Source organism: Leucopleurus acutus (assembly GCF_964270905.1).
Source record: "Leucopleurus acutus genome assembly, chromosome: 1".
Lineage (NCBI taxonomy): Eukaryota > Metazoa > Chordata > Mammalia > Artiodactyla > Delphinidae > Leucopleurus > Leucopleurus acutus.
The window spans coordinates 48,211,275-48,234,848 of NC_139142.1; the positions used below are offsets into that span (position 1 = coordinate 48,211,275).

Sequence of the window (23,574 nt, forward strand, 5' to 3'; positions counted from 1 at the left end):
GTATTTTGCTTTAAATCTCAATATTTGACCATTTCTTGCCTAGTGTTTAATTTGCTTCTCTGTACAGACATAAAAAATAGATTTGGTACTAGAACAAATATGCTCAAAATCCCTCCAACAGTGCAAAACAATATTTCCTTTTACATGTCTATTTTGTTTAGTTTCTTTCTTTAGTTTGTTAGCACAGAGACCACTTACATAAGGAACTACTTTGCATAACTGAAACCAGTAATTTTGCATGAAGCAAAAATGCTTGTAGGTAAGAGTAACATGACAAACAACCTCTTTAAAGGTGTGTAATGACACAGTAGTTCTCAATGTCTCCTTAGGGCACTCTGGATACCCCAATGGCTGGAAGATGCCACTGGCCTTTTGTGAGCCAAGGACAGGGATACCAAAGAATACGAGGAAGAATTGCCCCATTCAACGTGTAAGCAACCCGCACCGAGAAACTCTGCTTGGATTGATTTGAAACATTTAAATACAGTGATTAGTATGAAAGAAATCAACACCAACATCAGACAGAGAACATGAAAAACTTATTTTAAAAGCCTTCATTATTAATAATATTTGGTAGAGTGTAGGGATGGCTTAGCCCTCACCTGAAGATATTAAGTACTTAACGCCAAAAGAACCTCATTATGGGGTTGCAAAAGCTATACATGGCATTAAAAGCACACATACACACAGGCCTTCCTTCTAATAAGCTCTAGACAAGAGATTCTCAGTCGTGACTACACATTGTAATCACCTGGGGAGATCTTATAAACTACAGATGTTCAGACCCCTCCCCAAGGGATTCTGACTCAAGTGGTCTGGGTAGGGTTTACATATCAGTGCTTTCAAACACTTCCCTGGAGATTCTGATGTGCACCGAGGACTGAGAATCACTGCTCTGTACCATCCATGAGCAGTCTATTGGACATATCCATCTGGATGTGGCCACTCCACAGATTTGAATCTGTTCCTCTCTTCCTGTATCTGTAGCCCAGTTATCATCACTCACTGAATTTCCCAAAAGACAAATTGGGGAGTTTTTCTAAATGTCCTCCTCTCCTTCATCTTCAATCAGCAATTTCATCAGTTCTCCCATATCCAGCCCATCATTTGCAAATCCAAGAAGTCTACTGGTCTCCCTTCCATTAGCTTTTCTCTATTTTTTTCTCTTAAGAAGGTTTTGATACTAGTAAATACTAAATATTGGCTGAATGAGTACACGGATAAATGGCTAGCTTCAGCAAAGTAAGTTAGGTTAAAAGCAGGTTTTATTTTTTATTTGCATTTTGCTATAGCCACTAAATAGTTGTATAAACAATTAAAAATCCAACAGCCAAATTCAAGCCATCATCATATAATCCAATGCTCCAATGGGAAAAGAAGAGAAGGAGTAGAGGTATAGATAAAACAATACTGGTCATGAGTTATAATTGTTAAAACTGAGTGATAGGGATATAGAAGTTCATTATATTATCCTCTCTATTTGGTATATGCTTGAAATTTATCAGAATGAAGTTAATTTTAAAGTGGGGGGGAGGACTTCCCTGGTGGTGCAGTGGTTAAGAATCCACCTGCCAATGCAGGGGACATGGGTTCGAGCCCTGGTCTGGGAATATCCCACACATCGTGGAGAAACTAAGCCCATGCGCCACAATCACTGAGCCTGCGCTCTAGAACCCATGAGCCACAACTACTGAGCCCTCATACCACAACTACTGAAGCCCATGTGCCTAGAGCCTGTGCTCCACAACAAGAGAAGCCACCGCAATGAGAAGTCCATGCACCACAACAAAGAGTAGCTCCCACTCACCGCAACTAGAGAAAGCTCATGTGCAGCAACAAAGACCCAATGCAGCCAAAAACTAAATAAATTTATAAATAAATAAATAAAATAAAATGGGGGGAAGTCCACGTCAGGACTAAAGGAAACTGCATCTCGGTTGGGGAGAGAAAACACATTATCACCTGTCTCAGCAATATGGTGACCTTTCAAGTCTACAGCTAGATTCAAATGGCTTTACTCAGTTTCAAAAGCCAAGTCAGTTTCTTCAAGAAGAAACCCCACCAGTATTAAATTGACCTTTTATTGTGACTGTTGTTGCTGCTGAAAAAGCCCTTATAATGTCTACAACCAATCTGTTAAGCACAGGGTTTACACTTCTCTGGGCTAATCTACTCTGACATCTGTCTTTCACTATCCTCAATGGCTGCCACCAATTAATCATGTTCGGTGCCACAGAGACACAATTTGTTAAGGCAGTGACCTCCAAGGCTTCCAAACTCAGGTTTTTAGAAGAAAATGGGTGAAATCTGAGTGAGAAATCTGATTGTTTTGTTTTGTTTTGTTTGCGTTATGCGGGCCTCTCACTGTTGTGGCCTCTCTCATTGTGGAGCACAGGCTCCGGACGTGCAGGCTCAGCGGCCATGACTCACGGGCCCAGCCGCTCGGCGGCATGTGGGATCTTCCCGGACCGGGGCACGAACCTCTGTCCCCTGCATCGGCAGGCGGACTCTCAACCACTGCGCCACCAGGGAAGCCCCGAGAAATCTGATTTTTAACTATCATTAAGGAGAGCCGTTTTTTTTCCCTTTAAATCCTAAAGTCATGTCAACATTGCTAAAGACTATGAATGTTTCTTTTTGATCAACATCACATGTTAAATGCTTTCATCTCTAGGCTTAAGATTTTTCTTTAACTCTTGAAGTTCTGATTAGATTTAAGGTCCTAGAAGAAAATATTTCAGAATTCTTACCTCTTCAGTTCCCAAAGCCTGAAGCTCACTGGCAGATCTGGCTGTTGAGAAAGCAGAGTGGAGAATGTATTGGTTTTTTTTTTAAAAAAAAAGAGAAATAACATGATACATAATCGCTGAACAAGCAAATAAATGTTTCTGTAAATAGGGTTTGGTGGTGATGGCTGAATAGCTCAAGGGGCAGAGAGGCTCACAGGTCTACCTTTCCGAGCCAAGAAACAAACATTTTGTTAACTCTTTTTCTTTGAAGAAACAGATTTGTGAAAATAGGAGTCCCTTTCTTTGTGAACTTCCCTAACCTGAAAGAAAACATGAAAATACCAAGTCGGCTTGGGAACCTAGGGCAAGCACAGTTCTTGGTGACAGAGGCTGTGTACCGCTGAGATGAATAAGAACAAGCTTTCCTCCTGACCTAACTTGATTAGCTCCCAGCAGGACCGAAGTCCCAGATACACTCTTTCTCCAGGTGTTAGGGACAGGGGTGGGGCTCCATTCGTGTATATCTAACCCTTTAAGAGGGTAGGTTGGACAAGTTAATGGTTAAAAAACATCGTTAGCATCCAAAGCTGAAGGCTGTTTAGAAATAGAAACACCTATACCCTTAGCCACTCACGATCTTTGGGATGCTGGGCAGAGTCGGCCTAATTCCGCCTTGTGTGAGTGTGGTTCCTATCTAAGAAAGTTCCTGTCTTTACTTCTGAAAAGATATCCAGCAGCCAGCTCAAAGGGAACCGCCTAAGCCTCAGGGAACACTTTACCATTCATATTTTGCTGTGTCTCAGAACTAAGAGTTACTTAGCATCTAGAGCATTATGACTGAGAGTGTAAATCAGATTCATGTTGGGTCCTGAGACCAAATGAACAGCAGTGTCTCTAGAGATCTCCCATTGCCTAAGACTGGCACGTGTGCTAAAATCTCAGCCCAACTGATTATATTCCCAGATGACTATACGGGACCATGTGTTTTTAAATGAGCCAACATTATTAGAAAACCATTATCTCATGATTAATGACAGCAAAGGAAACAAAAACAAGCCAAGGGCAGAAAACAACCTATTTTCAGAGAATAAACCCTAGGGATAACAATGATTAGTGGGACTTGCAAAATAAGCCTCGAAGGGAGCTCTGAGTCCAGCACTCTCATACGTTCTTGGGAGAGCATAAATCAACACAATCTCTCTGGAAAGCAGTTGGGCAATGTTTATCAAGATTCCAAATATGTTCTCACCCATTGTCTTGGTGATGTCACTCTTTGACTTGATCCAAAAAATGCAAAGTATAGACAAAGAAGTATTACCAAGGTGTTAGAAATAGCCTAAATATGAATAACATAACCCATTAAGTAAAACAGAAAAATTCCACACGATGGAACTCGGAAACAATAAATACAAAAAATTTAAGTGATGAGGAAGAATACACACGGAATAAAGTTATGCGAAAAGAGAATACAACATTATATATAGAGTATGACCTCAGCTAATTTTCTAATATCTATATATTATATATATGCATTTTTTGAATACATTTTCATATTTTTAATATTCTAATATATCACATACAATATTTTCTAGTAAATATTATACATATCTTTCTGATACATATTTTTCTAGAAAAAAGATTGGAAGAAGGTATGTCAAAATGTTAAGTGTATTATCCCTTTTGTATAGAAAATGGAAGTACCAGAAATTGCTAGATATGCCCCAGTATCTGCTTTCCCCTTCTTCCATGCTTGTGATAGAATCTAAGCTAGGCACATACATGTCAAGAATAATTGCTTTTCCCAGCCTCCCTTGTTGCTAGGTGTGTGGCCATGTGACAAAGTTCAAGGGAATTGCTGCAGCAGTGATGGGTGCAACTTCTGGGTCATGCCGTCCCCTTTCCAACTTTCTCCCTTCCTACTGGCTATAGTGAGGTCCTTATGGTAGGAAGCCACTTTAGACCATAAAGCAAGGAAAATATGCTTGGAATGATGTAACAGTATGATAGAAGGAGAATGGATACCTGGATGATCTTGTGGAGGAGAGTTACCTTACCAGCCCTGGACCACACACCTCTGGATTGTTATGTGAGAGAGAAATAACTTCTCACTTCTGTAAGCCACTGTGAAATCAGGTCTCTGTTCTATGTGGTTCAACCAAAAACCTAATTAATGGAAGGGGTTAGTCTTAATTTTTTTTTTACACTTTAAGTATTTTCCAAATTTTCAATGATCACCATGAATTACTTTCACCATCAGAAAAAGTTTAAGTTAAGTATTGTTTACTAATCTTAAAAAGATTAAGACAGCATAGAATGAAGTTTGGGTAACATGTGCCTTCTTCCCACATATGAGAGGAAAAATGAAATCCACAGTTTTAAGAAATAGTTTTTACACCATATGCCAGGGCAAAATCACACACAAACTCCCTGCATTTGCATGATCCTTTAATCAAACTCCACGGCACTTTATTTCAAGCCTTTTGAAAAATAGTTTTAATAAGGAAAAGTTGTAGAAATAAAATCTGCATGAGGAATACTCTAAAAAAACCTCTAGTCAATGTATTATCCATTTAAGAGGATACCTAGGCTTCTTAAAGTAAATCTTAAGTCATGCTTAAAAACCAGTTTTGTAGGTGCACTAACTCATACCTTTAACTTAAGGGTGTTGATTGTTCTCCATACAGAATCATAATGAATCACTCCTCAGTAATCCCACTTTGTTGACTGTCCATCAAAAAAGCATGTATGTTGGGATTTCCCTGGTGGTGCAGTGGTTAAGAATCTGTCTGCCAATGCAGGGGACACAGGTTTGAGCCCTGGTCCAGGAAGATCTCACATGCTGTGGAGCAACTAAGCCCGTGCACCACTATGCCACTATGCCACAGTAGCCCGAATGCTACTGAGCCTGTGCTCTAGAGCCCACGAGCCACAACTGCTGAGCCCGCGCACCACAACTACTGAAGCCTGCACGCCTGGAGCCCATGCTCCACCACAAGAGAAGCCACTGCAATGAGAGGCCTGAGCACAGCAATGAAGAATAGCCCCTGTTCACCACAACTAGAGAAAGCCCACGTGCAGCAACGAAGACCCAACGCAGCCGAAAAATAAATAAATAAATGGGGGAAAAAAAAAAAGCACGTATGTCGATTTTACTTTCCCCTGGTGTGATGACAGATTTGGCAGAGTTCACATAACCTCCTTGGTCTCCTCTGTGATCCAGGGACCTATATTATAAAATGACTGTCCAAGATAAAGGAGTCATATCTACTCCATAAAATAGAGAAAAGAGACCTGGTCTACTTGGGGATCAGATCTGAAACAATGGCCTCACTAAAACCCGTCTCTAACTGTATTAGAATAATGCACTGAGGAGCGTTTAAATCTGTAATAATATTATGCCAGTGGCATTCTGTCACCTTTTAGAGGCTCACTAAAGCCCTGTGCACCTTCACACCAGACACTTACCGGGTAGATCTGAGAGACTTATATGTAATTATATAGCAGATAAAGGACGAATCTACCCCCCTTCTTCCTGAGAGAATGCCAAATGGCCCTTTTCTCTCCTGTGAATCACAACACCCAACAGTAAAACGGCTAACTTATATTCAGTAACAAAGGGAGGATGCCAGAGTTTCTTTAATTCCCTCTCAGGACAACTGTGCCAGTACATTTTCAAGAAACCCTACACTCTCTTGTGATAGTCAAATTGAAGCTGATAGTCAACGCTCTGAATTCTCAGTTTCTCTCCGCCTCTTCCCTTTACAGGAACATAAGCAACCCAACTCCACAGGCCTAATTACCATGGTAACACCATGCACCGTGATTATGAGTGTGTTTGTTTTTTAAAATGACTCACAGATTGTTCCCCCAGAAACCCCAGACACACAGGTTTCTGGCTGGTTTATAAAATCTATCCAAAGTTTTCTTGCAAATGTCTTGCTCTTCATAGCACAACTGGTGTGACAGCAAGAGAGTCATCAAATCAATATGCCCATCTCCTTAAGGATGAAAAAACCCCACTTGGTTTTTTAAACACTCCAAGATTAATCAATTTAAAACTCGGGTTAATAATGAAATTAATTTGAGTTTGTACACTGGAGAAAAGTAATCTGTTTCTAATTTAAATAATTAAGGTAGTTCATAATGTAGTTTTAGGGACCCAAATAAAATTATCAGGTGAAATAAAATCAACAGTAAAAATTATCAAATAAAATAGCCTACATCGGTGCATACATGGGTGATCATATGTAAAGTGTTTTAAAAGAATAAATGTAAGTCCTTTTTTTAAAATTAAAAATGCATTTTCTTTTCCTTAACACTGTCTGAGCGTAACAATATAACTTGATTCTAGGGTAAATGTAAGTCTTAATGCCGAGATGTTTTTAAACTAAGGTCTAAAATAAAGAGATTTATTTTTAAAAAGCAAACATGAAAGAGTCCAGATATTTGGAAGAACTGTGGACTACTTCCATCTATTTATCAATACGTATTATTTAAGACCCTCTATGTACTAAGCACCACTGTTTATAACTGAACATTGTAATAGGACTTAGGGAAGACTATTTTCTTACTGAAGACAAAGGTCATGGGCATGGCTGAGTCCTTCATCTTCTCTCAGAAGATCCTTTGTGTCACAAGGCACCATTCTGGATGAGCTTTTAGTGAGAGGGACCATGACCCAGTGATCACATCAGGCCTAGAATTCAGAGTCCTGACGTGGGCATCATGGGTGGCTCTCTCCAAAAAAAATAGATGTTGGTAATTTTGGTATATTGATTTTCCTCTGTACGAAATGGAAATAAACCCTATTTTAAAAGAAATTTAGGCTTCCCTGGTGGTGCAGTGTTTGAGAGTCTGCCTGCCAATGCAGGGGACACGGGTTCGAGCCCTGGTCTGGGAAGATCCCGCATGCCGCGGAGCGGCTGGGCCCGTGAGCCACAATTACTGAGCCTGCGCGTCTGGAGCCTGTGCTCTGCAACAAGAGAGGCCGCGATAGTGAGAGGCCCGCGCACCACGATGAAGAGTGGCCCCCGCTTGCCACAACTAGAGAAAGCCCTCGCACAGAAACGAAGATCCAACTCAGCAAAAAAAAATATTAATTTAAAAAAAAAGAAATTTAAATGAAAAATTTTATATAAATCTATATAAATTAAAATGTGAAGTACCCTGATATTTACTTATGGTACAACATATGATAAGCAGACACACACACATACACAATTCATTAAAAATGACTATCTCCAGGACTCTGGGAGGGCTCATGACAAGGAGTACCTCCCAGAACTTCTGCTGCCAGTGTACTTGTCCTCACAGTGAGACACAGCCACACTCTGCTTCTGCAGGAGACCCTCCAACACTAGCAGGGCTGAGGGCAGACAGCAGAAGCAAGAAGAACTACAATCCTGCAGCCTGTGGAACAAAAACCACATTCAGTGAAAGATAGACAAGATGAAAAGGCAGAGGGCTATGTACCAGATGAAGGAACAAGACAAAACCCCAGAAAAACAACTAAATGAAGGGGAGATAGGCAACCTTCCAGAAAAAGAATTCAGAATAGTGATAGTGAAGATGACCCAGGACCTCGGAAAAAGAATGGAGGCAAAGATCAAGAAGATGCAAGAAATGTTTAACAAAGACCTAGAAGAATTAAAGAACAAACAAACAGAGATGAACAGTACAATAACTGAAATGAAAACTACACTAGAAGGAATCAATAGCAGAATTACTGAGGCAGAAGAAAGGATAAGTAACCGGGAAGACAGAATGGTAGAATTCACTGCTGCGGAACAGAACAAGAAAAAGAATGAAAAGAAATGAAGACAGCCTAAGAGACCTCTGGGACAACATTAAATGCAACAACATTCGCATTATAGGGGTCCCAGAAGGAGAAGAGAGAGAGAAAGGACCAGAGAAAATATTTGAAGACATTATAATTGAAAACTTGCCTAACATGGGAAGTAGCCACCCAAGTCCAGGGAGCGCAGTGAGTTGCATACAGGATAAACCCAAGGAGAAACACATCAAGACACATAGTAATCAAACTGGCAAAAATTAAAGACAAAGAAAAATTATTGAAAGCAGCAAGGGAAAAATGACAAATAATATACAAGGGAACTTCCATAAGGTTAACAGCTGATTTCTCAGCAGAAACTCTACAAGCCAGAAGGGAGTGGCATGATATACTTAAAGTGATGAAAGCAAAGAACGTACAACCAAGATTACTCTACCTGGCAAGGATCTCATTCAGATTCGATGGAGAAATCAAAAGCTTTACAGACAAGCAAAAGCTAAGAGAATTCAGCACCACAAAACCAGCTCTACAACAAATGCTAAAGGAACTTCGCTAAGGGGGAAACACAAGAGGAGAAAAGGACCTACAAAAACAAACCCAAAACAATTAAGAAAATGGTCATAGGAACATACATATTGATAATTGCCTTAAACGTGAATGGATTAAATGTTCCAACCAAAAGAACCAGACTACCTGAATGGATACAAAACAAGACTCATGTATATGCTGTCTACAAGAGACCTACTTCAGACCTAGCGACACATACAGACTGAAAGTGAGGGGATGGAAAAAGATATTCCATGCAAATGGAAATCAAAAGAAAGCTGGAGTAGAAATACTCATATCAGATAAAGTAGACTTTAAAATAAAGAATGTTACAAGAGACAAGGAAGGACACTACATAATGATCAAGGGATCAATCAAAGAAGAAGATATAGCAATTATAAATATATATGCACCCAACATAGGAGCACCTCAATACATAAGGCAACAGCTAAGAGCTATAAAAGAGGAAATCAACAGTAACACAGTAATAGTGGGGGACTTTAACACCTCACTTACACCAATGGACAGATCATCCAAAATGAAAATAAATAAGGAAACACAAGCTTTAAATGACACGATAGACCAGATAGATTTAATTCATATTTATAGGACATTCCATCCAAAAACAGCAGATTACACTTTCTTCTCAAGTGCGCACGGAATATTCTCCAGGATAGATCACATCTTGGGTTGCAAATCAAGCCTCAGTAAATTTAAGAAAATTGAAATCATATCAAGCATCTTTTCTGACCAAAAAGCTATGAGATTAGAAATCAATTACAGGCAAAAACCGTAAAAAACACAAACACATGGAGGCTAAACAATATGTTATTAAACAACCAAGAGATCACTGAAGAAATCAAAGAGGAAATCAAAAAATACTTAGAGACAAATGACAATGAAAACAGGACGATCCAAAACCTATGGGATGCAGCAAAAGCAGTTCTAATAGGGAAGGTTATAGCTATGCAAGCCTACCTCAAGAAACAAGAAAAATCTCAAATAAACAATCTAACCTTACACCTAAAGCAACTAGAGAAAGAAGAACAAACAAAACACAAAGTTAGCAGAAGGAAAGAAATCGTAAAGATCAGAGAAGAAATAAATGAAATAGAAACAAAAAAAAACAATAGCAAAGATCAATAAAACTAAAAGCTGGTTCTTTGAGAAGATAAACAAAATTGATAAACCATTAGCCAGACATCAAAAAAAAGGGAGAGGACTCAAATCAATAAAATTAGAAATGAAAAAGGAGAAGTTACAACAGACACTGCAGAGTTGCAAAGCATCCTAAGAGACTACTACAAGCAACTCTATGCCAATAAAATGGACAACCTGGAAGAAATGGACAAATTCTTAGAAAGGTATAACCTTCCAAGACTGACCCAGGAAGAAATAGAAAATATGAACAGACCAATCACAAGTAATGAAATTGAGACTGCGATTAAAAATCTTCCAACAAACAAAAGTCCAGGACCAGAAGGCTTCACAGGTGAATTCTATCAAACATTTAGAAAAGAGCTAACACCCATCCTTCTCAAACGCTTCCAAAATATTGCAGATGAAGGAACACTCCCAAACTCATTCTATGAGGCCGCCATCACCCTGATAACAAAACCAAATATACTACAAGAAAAGAAAATTACCGACCAATATCACTGATGAATATAGAGGCAAAAATCCTCAACAAAATACTAGCAAACAGAATCCAACAACACATTAAAAGGATCATACACCATGATCAAGTGGGATTTATCCCAGAGATGCAAGGATTCTTCAATATACACAAATCAATATGATACACCATATTAACAAATTGAAGAATAAAAATCATATGATCATCTCAACAGATGCAGAAAAAGCTTTTGACAAAATTCAACAACCATTTACGATAAAAACTCTCCAGAATGTGGGCATAGAGGGAACCTACCTCAAAATAATAAAGGCCATATATGACAAACCCACAGCAAACATCGTCCTCAATGGTGAAAACTGAAAGCATTTCCTCTAAGATCAGGAACAAGACAAGGTTGCCCACTCTCACCACTATTATTCAACATAGTTTTGGAAGTCCTAGCACCAGGAATCAGAGAAGAAAAAGAAATAAAAGGAATACAAATTGGAAAAGAAGAAGTAAAGCTGTCACTGTTTGCAGATGACATGATACTATATATAGAGAATCCTAAAGATGTCACCAGAAAACTACTAGAGCTAATCAATGAATTTGGTAAAGTAGCAGGATACAAAATTAATGCACAGAAATCTCTTGCATTTCTATACACTAATGATGAAAAATCTGAAAGAGAAATTAAGGAAACACTCCCATTTACCATTGCAACAAAAAGAACAAAATACCTAGGAATAAACCTACCTAGGGACACAAAAGACCTGTATGCAGAAAACTTTAAGACACTGATGAAAGAAATTAAAGATGATACCAACAGATGGAGAGATATACCACATTCTTGGATTGGAAGAATCAATATTGTGAAAATGACTATACTAGCCAAAGCAATCTACAGAGTCAATGCAATCACTACCAAATTACCAATGGCATTTTTTACAGAACTAAAACAAAAAACCTTAAAATTTGTATGGAGACACAAAAGACCCTGAATAGCCAAAGCAGTCTTGAGGGAAAAAAATGGAGCTGGAGGAATCAGACTCCCTGACTTCAAACTATACTACAAAGCTACAGTAATCAAGACAATATGGTACTGGCACAAAAACAGAAACATAGATCAATGGAACAAGGTAGAAAGCCCAGAGATAAACCCATGCACCTATGGTCAACTAATCTATGACAAAGGTGGCAAGGATATACAATGGAGAAAAGATAGTCTCTTCAATAAGTGGTGCTGGGAAAACTGGACAGCTACATGTAAAAGAATGAAATTAGAACACTCCCTAACACCATACACAAAAATAAACTCAAAATGGATTAGAGACCTGCTCTAGACCTCCTAGAGTAATGGAAATAAAAACAAAAATAAACAAATGGGACCTAATGGAACTTCAAAGCTTTTACACAGCAAAGGAAACCATAAACAAGACAAAAAGACAACCCTCAGAATGGGAGAAAATATTTGCAAACGAATCAATGGACAAAGGATGAATCTCCAAAATATATAAACAGCTCATGCAGCTCAACATTAAAAAAAAACAACCCAATCCAAAAATGGGCAGAAGACCTAAATAGACATTTCTCCAAAGAAGACTTACAGATGGCCAAGAAGCAAATGAAAAGCTGCTCAACATCACTAGTTATTAGAGACATGCACATCAAAACTACTATGAGGTATCACCTCACACCAGTTAGAATGGGCATCATCAGAAAATCTACAAACAACAAATGCTGGAGAGGGTGTGGAGGAAAGGAAACCCTCTTGCACTGTTGGTGGGAATGTAAATTGATACAGCCACTGTGGAGAACAGTATGGAGGTTCCTTAAAAAACTAAAAATAGAATTACCATATGATCCAGCAATCCCACTACTGGGCATATACCCAGAGAAAACCATAATTCAAAAAGACACATACACCCCAATGTTCATTGCAGCACTATTTACAATAGCTAGGTCATGGAATCAACCTAAATGCCCATTGACAGACGAATGGATAAAGAAGATGTGGTACGTATATACAATGGAATATTACCCAGCCATAAAAAGGAACGATATTGGGTCATTTGTTGAGACGTGGATGGATCTAGAGACTATCATACAGAGTGAAGTTAGTCAGAAAGAGAAAAACAAATATTGTATATTAACGCATATATGTGGAACCTAGAAAAATGGTACAGATGAACTAGTTTGCAGGGCGGAAATTGAGACACAGATGTAGAGAACAAACGTATGGACACCAAGGGGGGAAAGTGGCGGGGGAGTGGGGGTGGTGGTGTGATGAATTGGGTGATTGGGACTGACATGTATACACTGATGTGTATAAAATTGATGACTAATAAGAATCTGCTGTATAAAAAAAATAAATTAAATTTAAAAAATTTTTAAAAAACGACTATCTCTAAATTGCTACATATTTTATGTATTGTTACCAATAATATTTTTTTCTCTAGAGCTTGAAGGGATAACCAGAGCCTATCAGTCAGGATAGGCTAAGGTTATACTGTGGAAACAACCCCCAAATCTTTTAAGACAGAAAAACTCATTTTTCACTCTCACTATGTGTCCATTGCAGGTCAGTGGAGAGACCATCTCTGTGTTGTCTTTATTCTAAGACCCAGGCTTAAAAGCTCAGCCACTGTCCCTGTGTTTCCACCACTGTCAATTGCCAAGGAATGCGCTCACATTCTGGTCATTATAAGCTTCCTCCTAGAGGTGACAAACATCACTTCTGCTTTCACTTCACTGGTCAATGCAAGACACAGGGCTACACCTAACTAAAGCAGATGGAGACCTGTAAGCCTATCATGAGTTGGGAAGGAAAACCAGAAATATTTTTGCCTAATCACATGCATTGGTGAACAAATAGTGCAAGCCTGAGACTGTCACTTAACTAAGTCACAACACTGACGTCTGACTATGCCGAGGAAGCAGGCTTCCTCAGGTGATTGCTTACTTCAAGTTCTGAGCACCTGTGGTTCATGTTGGGCCATAATCATTTCTGCTAAAACTGGCTGAGAACCCCATGGCTAGAACTAAAAATCCTCTACTCCATCTTTGTGGTAACAATACTAATTATACTAATAATAGCTACAATTCTGAATAGTTAGTTACTATATGTCAGGCACTATGACATGTAAAATAAACATTTTACATACATTATATAATTTTCCCCTGACAATTTTGTGAAGTAGGTATTGTCATTATATCCCAATCTATAGATAAGGAAACAGAGGCACAGATAGTTTAAGCGACTTGTCCAGGACATTCTGATTCCAAACCAATGTTCTTTAACTACTATGATCTCCTGTGTATTAAGCCTTAGAATATTATTTTTGTATACTGTAGTATTTTCAGATTATTTTAAAACATAATAAAAAATCAATATTTTTTTTGCTTAGAAATTTTCATTTTTTTAACTTAAATTTTTTATTAGTTTAATTTTAAAAAATTGTGGGGACTGTTTGATATCAAGTTTTCTTTTCCCCCAATGGAAAAAAAATAAAACTGTTAGCAAAATTACTTTAATGCCTATATACAGTAATGTTCTCTAAACACAGCCATCATTCATGAAGTTTAAAAAACAATGGCAAAGGATCCATTCAATTCTCCAAAGAAAGACTAGACTAAAAGGACTGTTAATTTTTTTTTTCTGTGTAAATTTTTTCACAATTTTTCTCATATGGTTCTGTGCAGATCAGATAAATACCCTTCTTAAACACAGTTCTGTTGGCAAAGCTTAGAAATGAACTTTTACTTTCCTGTTTAAAGATGCAAATATACGAGTAGGAAGCATTCGATCATTTATTACAGAGAAGGTATTCCTACCATTAACACTTAATCTGTTACGATGAGAATGCACAGAAATACACCTAGAGGCAAGCAGTAAAAACACTGTAATGACGGCAGCTTCACTGCAATTTCCCTTTTTCACTACTGCTGCCTCACAAACCTAGCCTCTGAAATGAAATATCAGAATGAAAAATAGGAACCATGAAGACAATGCAACAATAATAGAACTGCATGTTGCCTCTGCAGTTGGAAAGTGGAAAACTATTTTCAAAATAACTCATAATCAGAAATTTCAGAGAGCATTCTTGCTTCTCTTACATGTGCTGTAATCCACAAAATGCATACCTCTCTAGACAAAACAGTGTTTTCCTTTAAGTCTGATCGACATCATAAACAGAACCCTTGGCCTCTCTTGCTCATTTCTTGGCCCAGGGTGGATTTTATTTAGATCAAATTGATTTAAATGACGAGTCAGGAAGACTCAATTTAATTATATATATGTGTATTTTACAATGCAGAAATGCAGGGCTAGTTGTCTAAATTAAATGCCATTCTTATCACTTACTAGGACCTGATGTAATTTCTTCTGGAATCATTTGTTTAGAAGGTGATTCTTTGCTTCATCTCACAGGAGCCATTTTGTATTTTCTTCCAGGACTCTTTCTCTAGTCTACCTAGATCATCACCATCAACTAAAGCAAGCTTTTCATTTGTGTGTATTTGTGTATGTTTGTTTTTCTGAAAGGAGAATGCATGGAAACACTGTTCAACTCAAAGTTGTATGATCTTGATAAGTTTAACCTTTTGGGCCTTGATATCTTCATGTATAGGATGGAAACAATAATAGTGGCAGACTCTGTTGAACACCCGATACCCATTCACTCCTTCTTCCTTGCTAATAGAGCTAGACCTTTTCCTGGAGTCTGGTGACCAGACCAGTTTTTCAGAGAGGCGGGGCTGCACCATGGCCTCACAGGACACTTGAACTAGCCAATCACTGCAGCTCTGTCTGCCTCACTACTAATAGGGAAGGCACATGAGTTGTGAATGTTATCTCAGAGAGGCCTTCAGGGATTACCCAACAAAGGTGAAATCCCCATGACCACACCATCATACACACAATCTCTATCATTCAATCTGTTTCCATTTTAATCCACCTCAGCACTTATCACTACCTGATATTTTCTTGTATTGTAATTTGTTTCTGTCAATGGGGTCCGATCCTGGCTAATTCTGATCTGATTAGTCTGGGTTGAGGCTGGGCCATAGGTGTTTTTTCAAAGTACCCCTCAGTGATTTCTAATGTGCAGCTAGATCTGTAAACCATTGGTTTATGTGTTTACCAGGTCTCTCTCAATAGAATGTAATTTCCAAGAAAACAAAGAACTGGCCTGTTTTGTTCATCCAAGTGTCCCTGGCCCCTCGAAGGACACATGGCACATTGCAGACATTCCATTAAGACTTGTGGACAGACTGACTGTATTGTAGTTCTGTCAGTATTTGTCTGTTTTCCCAGTAGTTTATAAGCTCCTAGAATATCTAGTCCACTCTGCATAAAAAAATGACTCAAGAAAGTTCATTAAACGAATGATAAACAAACTGCATTTGTGAACCCAAATGTTCTCACCAAAAACAAACAAACAAACAAAACAAAAACAAAAATCCCACAAATATATGTGAGGTGATGTATGTGTTAATTAACTAGATGGGAGGAATCCTTTCACAGTATATATGTATATCCAATCACCATGATGAACACTTTAAATATCTTATAATTTCATTTGCCAATTACACTTCAATAAAACTGAAATTGAAAACAAACAAAAACCCAAGCTGTATTTGTGTGCTGTAAGGAAGACAAAGATGAAACTGGGTGTGGCTGCTGTCCTCAAAGAGCTTGCAAAAGAAAAAAAAAAAAAAAGCAGATTGCCATTATACACACGAGAATGTACTAATTGTTGTGATGAAAGAACAAAAGACTTCAGGGGAAGTAAAGATTGCTTTTTATTGGGAAAGGAAGAAACCAAGGAAGACTTCATGGAAGAGACAGCATTTGAACTGAGCCTCACAGGATGAATGGAATTTGGCTACGCAGAGAAGCAAGACTACAGGGGTGAAGTGTGGAAGGAGAAGCAGGAAAGTTCTTCCAGGGAGAGGGAAGAACACAAACAACAAATCAGCCCAGCTGGAGGTCAGGAGGGCTAGAACGAAGACACTGGCTATCAACATGGGAAAGATTAGATGGTGTCAAGATATGTTTCCAGTGACAATGCAAAGGTCTGAGCAACTGACTCCAACTTGGTTGTTTGGTGAGGAAAATAATGAAATTGGGTTTTCCTAATTGAGGGACTGAGAATGGGGTGTCATGAATAGTCGTGGAATCAGGTGAGGAGCTGGTTTTGAGTGGGGAAAGGCAATGGCAAGCACTGATTTGGAGTCTCAGTTTCAGTGGGTTGGATGTTCTGGCAAGTTTGCAGGGTGCTCGATGTGCACGTTTAGAGTAGGTGAGAGATCAGGACGGAGAATCAGATTTGGAACTGCCCCCCACCCCAGTGACAATGACAGAAATCATAGAAAAGGGTTTGATAAAGGAAGAGGGAGAAATTTAGTGGCAGAAGAATCAAATCTTGAGAACACTCATATTTGGGGAGCAGAACTTGGAGTTAATGGAGATGTTGGGAGCCTTCAGAGAGGCATGAAGGGTGGCAGAATATGCCACTCCAAAATATGCCTGTTTGGCATAAGAATTATTTCAGGCAGATTATCGTGGAAACAGGAGACACTGGAGAAATTATGAAAACATACTAGAGGTTACATTTTTGTAAGGGAAATTTACATTATAAAGGAAATCTCGTGTAAGGGTGCCTCCCTCTCTGTTCCAGGAAAAGAAGGAGTGGAACCAACTTAAATATGTATATCAAATCTTACTCTTATTTACCACACTTTTCCTGGCCGCCTCCCCATAACTGCCCTCCTCCACTCCTCCTTAATTTTGTCTTTAGCTCAAGATGGTATTTAAGCCTGAGTTCTAAACCACTTCTGAGAGCTCCTCATTTTTCCCTGGTATCTCCCATGTACACATGAGGTATACAAGTTAATAAATGTCCATTTGTTTTTCTCTTATCAATCTGTCTTTTGTTACAGGCTTCTCAGCACTGAGAAAGGTGGAGGGAAAACTATTTTTCCTCTGCTACAGGTAGGAGGAAAACAAAGTTAGTAGAGGTTACCAAAGTCAAGGGGAAGCTTTGTTGGCAACTGGTTTGTTTAAATTTATATGTGTAAACTAAGCATGTTTGCAGGCAAAGAGGCAAGGGCCAATAAAAAGAAGAAGCCAAATGTGTAAGGAGATAGAATTATTGTCAGAACATAGTCCCCTAGAAAGTAAAAGGAAATAAGAGTCCAAGTCCAGGCTTGAAAGAAAAGCTGTGCTAATTTGACCTAGGAAGGGAGGAGAAGAAAAGGAATGAAGACATGAGAAATTGTGAGGTGGTAAAGAATGAGGCTGAGGAATTCCATAATATATGCCTTCTCCAAATAACAGGAGGTGAGGTCACCTGTAATGAATAAAGGGAGTGGGGGCTTGGGTTTAATGGTTTTCATTGAAAATGCAGAGGGGATAGTAAAAAGTGAAATTAAAAAAAAAAAAGGATTTCCTAAGAACAGCAATGGCCCTGCTCATGTTGCAAGGAATCTGGAGTACAGCCCATCACTCCAGTTTCCAGACCCTCTCCTTCAGCTCTATTGCCAGATGCCTGGGGCAGAGGATAATGGGAAGGTCTGACCCTGACAACCAGACTGGCAGGGGGACAAGGGAAGGCCAAAGAAATAGGGAGGAAGGGTCAGGTGACTGGCTTTACTAAGTCTTTCCATTAAGAGCTTGACTCTATAACAAGAGATAAAAGGGCTGACCCTGTCTTATATCTTCACTTCTAAGAAACATGTTATCTCTAGAGTTTGAGAATTGAGCTCCCTCTTTTCTAATGTTTAAGGAAGTCCTCTAGAGATTCTGAACATTGTCTGAACATTGACTCCCATTAACTATGATTGATTTTCTTTAACATAAGAGTTTTAAGGAACCACATATATCTCTAACGCTCTTACCTGAAAATCTGAATCTCAATTCCACATTGGCATCTTTACATTTGAACAAATTTGAACACAGAAACATAGCATATTAACTTTAAACATTACCCTCTTCTTTTTAAACAAAAGAATATGGTCTTCCAAACAATTTTTAAAGTGACAAAGTATAATGACTTTCTCTATCCATTTGCCCTACTGTGGATGGAAGTAAAATGGAAATTGAATTGGGAGGTGAGGTATTAATCAACTGTGCAGCTCTAGAAAGGTAACAAATTCTGGTCCTATTTTATTATCCGTCATGGAGGGGTTTGGTTAGGTTTGGTTAGGTTTGGTTAGGTTTGGAGGCTAGGTTTGTTCCCAGGTCATTTTTAGCTCTGCAATTCTATGATGTCATAGGCTGGGACAAAGTCTTAACCCAGCTCTGTTCCCCTCTCCCACCTGGGTCTAGTAAAGCCAGTCATGGGTCTTCCCAGTAACCACAGAACCAACAGATTTGCAAATTTTAAAAAGTTGGAGGTCATTATCCAACCTCCTAGTACACACACAGAGTGCATTACAAAAAATTAACATACAGTCTTTCAGGAGCTCTTCAAACCATTCAAGGTCAACATCTGCACCCACACCATAAACCTCAGGTATCACTGCTGTTCAAGAGTCTTCCCTAATCTTTCTGCCCAGATCGCCTCAGCCCCATCCATACCCTGCCTCACTGGTTTTGGAATGGAGAGTGAAATCTGTGGTGGAAAGTGAAACACAGGATTCTTATTTTCAAAAGTGAAATTTAGACTAGAATCACATTGCATTAGTAGAAACTTCTCTCAGAATCTATTGTTGTTTAACTACTATAGCCCCTTTCCAAGGTTAATCCTCTCCATTATAAAGAGTTTGAGAACAATTTAGCATGTAGTTTCTCCTCCCTTTTTCTGAACTTGCTACCTATTGGGCACTTTTTCTCCTGCAGCTAATGAGTAGAGACTAGAAAGACACTGAAGTGATGGCCCCCTCCTGGGGGGGCCTGGCCTGCACCTGACCAGCAGCATCACTGGTCTACAATTAGGGTTTGAATTTCACTATCAGGTTCTTGATATCACTAATTATCAGGATCTACGCAGATTTTCTTTCTCCTCTTGTGTTTAAAAGTTACTTTTGAGAGATGTATTTGACTTGGGCAGGGATAATACTGGTGTATGCAAGAGACTGAATACAAATATTATAATCATGATCTTTCTGACACACTATGTTAAGAGATGCCGCCATTTCAAAACGTCTCCTCGAAAACAACCCAATTAAAAAATGGGTAAAGGACTTGAATAGACATTTCTCTAAAGGAGAAATACAAATCGCCAACAGGCACGTGAAAAGATATTCAACATCACTAATCCTCAGGGAAATGCAAATTGAAACCACAAAGAGATACCAATTCACACCCACTGGGATAGTTACTGTCAAAAACAAACAAACAAAAAACCCCAGGAAATAACAAATGTTGGTGAGGATTTGGAGAAATTGGGACCCTCATGTACTGCTGTGGGAATAGAAAATGGTGTGTAGTGGCTATGGAAAACAGTATGGCCATTCTTCAAAAAATTAAACACAGTTACCATATAATACAGCAATTACACTTCTGGGTACCCCAAAAGAAGTGAAAGCAGGGATATTTGTACACCCATGATCTATTCACAATAGCTAAAACACGGAAGCGACCCAAGTGTCCATCAACAGATTAATGGATAAAAAACTATAGTATATACATACAATGGAATAGTATTCAGCCTAAAAAAGGAAGGAAATTCCAACATATGCCGTAACATGGATGAACCTTGAAGACATTTTGGTAAGTGAAACAAGCCAGTCACAAAAGGACAAATACTGTATGATTCTACTCACATGAGGTACCTAGAGTCGTCATAGACAGAAGGTAGAATGGTGGTGCCAGGGGCTAGGGGGGAGGAGGGAATGGGGCGTTACTGTTTAATGGGAACAGATTTTCAGTTTGAGAAGATGAAAAAGCTCTGGAGGTGGATGGTAGTGACAGTTGCACAGCAGTGTCAGTATACTTAATGCCACAGAATGGCACACTTACAAATAGTTAAAATGGAACTTTTATGTTATATGTATTTCACTACAGTTAAAAAAAAAGTCTCCTGAATCTTTGAGATAGTGGCAAAGATCAAGAATACGCTAACTTTTCCCGATGCAGAAGAAAAAATGACATCTGAGTACCTACTATGTACCAGGCAGGCACTCACAAATCACACGCAAAAGCAAAAACCAAATAAAACACAACAAATAAACAATAACAAAAAATACCCTGATTATGTACTATTAACCCTTCTTTACAGTGAAGAAAGCAAGGTTCATAACAACGTACCAGCTGAAGGAGTGAGAACCAGTGGTAGGATTCAAAGGCAGATCTGCCTGACTCTCGAAGCCTGCATTCTTTTCACTCCACCATGCTGTTTTCTGCTACCCACAGTTGTGTCTGAAGAGGCTTTGTGCTTTGACTATAGAGCTTTTATACTTAAAAGTTGAGCCTGCCTTCTGAAGTAGGCTAAAAAAGTCAGCCGACCAAATGCATTCACTACGAGCCCACCATGAGGCCCAGGACCAACCAGGAGTCGTGTTTCCACTCTGCCGTTGGCCATATGGCAGGAAAACACACACACACACATACACAATTAAAATTTCAGTGTTGGTTGACTCCCTCAAAAGCCTCCGAACACTGTGGACAAAAGTAGTACGTCTTTTAATATTCCATTTGGCCAGAAGAAGAGGAAATAGTCCCATTTTACAGGACAGGAACTTTTTCATCTTTTTCTTAAACCTCCTGCCATCGTAGTTACGGATCTGCCGTTACTCATTCATGCTGTGCTTCAAGCTGGAATTTCATAATTAAGGGAATGTTTGGGGCTGTGCAGAAAATAGGCATCTCTTGTTTGAGGTTTTCTGAAAGAGAGCAGGGGGCCTCTGGACTCCCCTGTGCCTGTGAGTCAAGGTTTCATTTTCTGACTCTTTTGTGAAACACACAGTGAGGAGTAAAGCAAATTGTCTACACATCCTCACACAAAGCAGGGTGTTGGCATTATCTAGTGAATCCAGCCCGTAGCTGAGTAAGTACCAGAGCGTGAGCCCCATCCTCATTCATACAGCCCGGACTCCCAACTTTCCATTTCATTTAATGACAGGCAGCTTGAGCACAGAGATCCAGTTAGGGGCATTCGGGATCCAAGATGCACCCGAGATCTCCTCTCTGGGAAGATGATCTTTACATATGGTTCCAGTTCCCGTATGTCTCCCAGACATACGGGAACTGGAACCATGGAATATGTGGTGTGACTTGTTTTGCCCACAGGTTTGATTAAATTCAATGGATTTGTCAGAGGGGCTCCATGGTTTCAATACCAGCACTATTTCGCCTCTTAGTCATCACACAGGTTTAGTTTCATAAGTATGCTCAGAAAATTTGACATTTTTTTCTTTAGTACCTAAAGATTCTTATCTCTGAAAATGCACTGCTACCCCACAAATTTTGAGAAGACAAATCAATTTCATAAGGTGACATTAAAAAAAAAACAAAACTAGAGCTCTTCACAATTGAGAATAATGATAAATGAGGAAGCATATACACTTTCCATGGCATATTTAGTGTTTAAAACCTACACTTTAAGAATGAGTGTCTAAATATGACCTTTTTATTATTTTTACTCCACTATAATCAGTTCTTTCTTTTGAAAATTATCTCCTTTCATTGTAAAAATGCAAGACAAAACCTTTTATCAACGATCACTTATTGCTTAACCACATTTTCTGCTGGAGACACAGCTTAATTTTTAAATCAGGCTATGCTAGGATATTAAACCCTCCTACATATCCTACCAAAGAAATCTCACAATCTCATTTCTAATCCGTTAGACCTATTTACTGCACTTGTATGTATCATTCACAAATATGAACAAGCCATGGCCATAGACTCTAATAAGAGGACCCATTGCTCAAGAAAATCAAAGAATAAAAATCAAGTTCTGATTTCACTATTTCGTCCATCCACAGCATAGGCAGGTAAGGAAACAACCTGGCAACACTTTTACATGTTGTCCATCACTGAGGCTAATATGCACCTTGACCTATAGATGAATAAAATCTATATAAACATAAAATCCATATATACACTGGTATCCGAGTCTAGACAAGTTAAACCCGCCACACTCTTTTGAGAAAGAATGCAACTTTAGGATAAGACCCACTGGTAAATGATAGCTGTTTCTGAGGTTATCCTGAAAGCAGCTGCACAGAGCAGAGGGAGGAAGACACCTTTTTTTTTTTAATGGTAAATACTGCCCCTCACATACGCAATTCCAGCCTTTGTTGGCAAATTCTGAGTACAAAAGGATTTAACCCCCCAAACAAACAAACAAAAAGCCAAATCACAGTCCTTATGCTGCAAGATAGAAGCTACCCCAGTGCAACGTGTAAGAAAGATAATGCAATTAACATTTTACACTCCTCAAACAAGACTGCAACGTTCAGATGATCAGCCCACAGCTTCAGAGCCCCAATTGATTTCCACTGGGCTCTGCTTTCCTTCCAAGAGAACTGCAAACAGCTTCTTAACATTTAGCGTGTTTTCCTGATGAGTCACCGAAGCTAAGCACTAATGAGGATTATTTTTTTTCAAATCAAGGTGTCACGAATTTGGTCCTTCTCAAAATCCCTGCTAACACAACCCATCCCGACCATTTCCCCCCATCCCCGGAACAATGTGTCTTTCTTCCCCCTCGAAATCTGCCCTTACAACCGCAGGCGAGGGTCATTTTTCTCTTAGCGAGGAGCAACACGAAAAGTGTTTCCTTTACCTTGGCTCCCGAGGCTGGTCCGAGACGAGTGGCTTTCCTCCTCCCTCCGAGCCGCTGTGTGCAGGCGAGCTCCGGCGCAGCCCGCCCAGCCCAGCCCAGCCCCGCAGTAGTAGGAGCTGCCCACGGCGCGGCAGCCGCTGTGTGTATGTGTAGCAGCGG

At 39.2% G+C, this 23,574-nt stretch overlaps 1 protein-coding gene across 1 annotated transcript in view; it reads right to left on the minus strand.

The window, feature by feature from the left end:
- GNG2 (G protein subunit gamma 2) overlaps positions 1–23,510 on the minus strand; it is a 139,361-nt gene extending 115,851 nt beyond the window's left edge. Inside the window, exons 1-2 of the mRNA XM_082836368.1 lie at positions 23,416–23,510; positions 2,751–2,791 (exon numbers count right to left, since the gene is read on the minus strand). The gene's annotated coding sequence lies outside the window, so the exon portion shown is untranslated. The remainder of the gene's footprint in view (positions 1–2,750; positions 2,792–23,415) is intronic.
- Between the last annotated feature and the right edge of the window lie 64 nt (positions 23,511–23,574).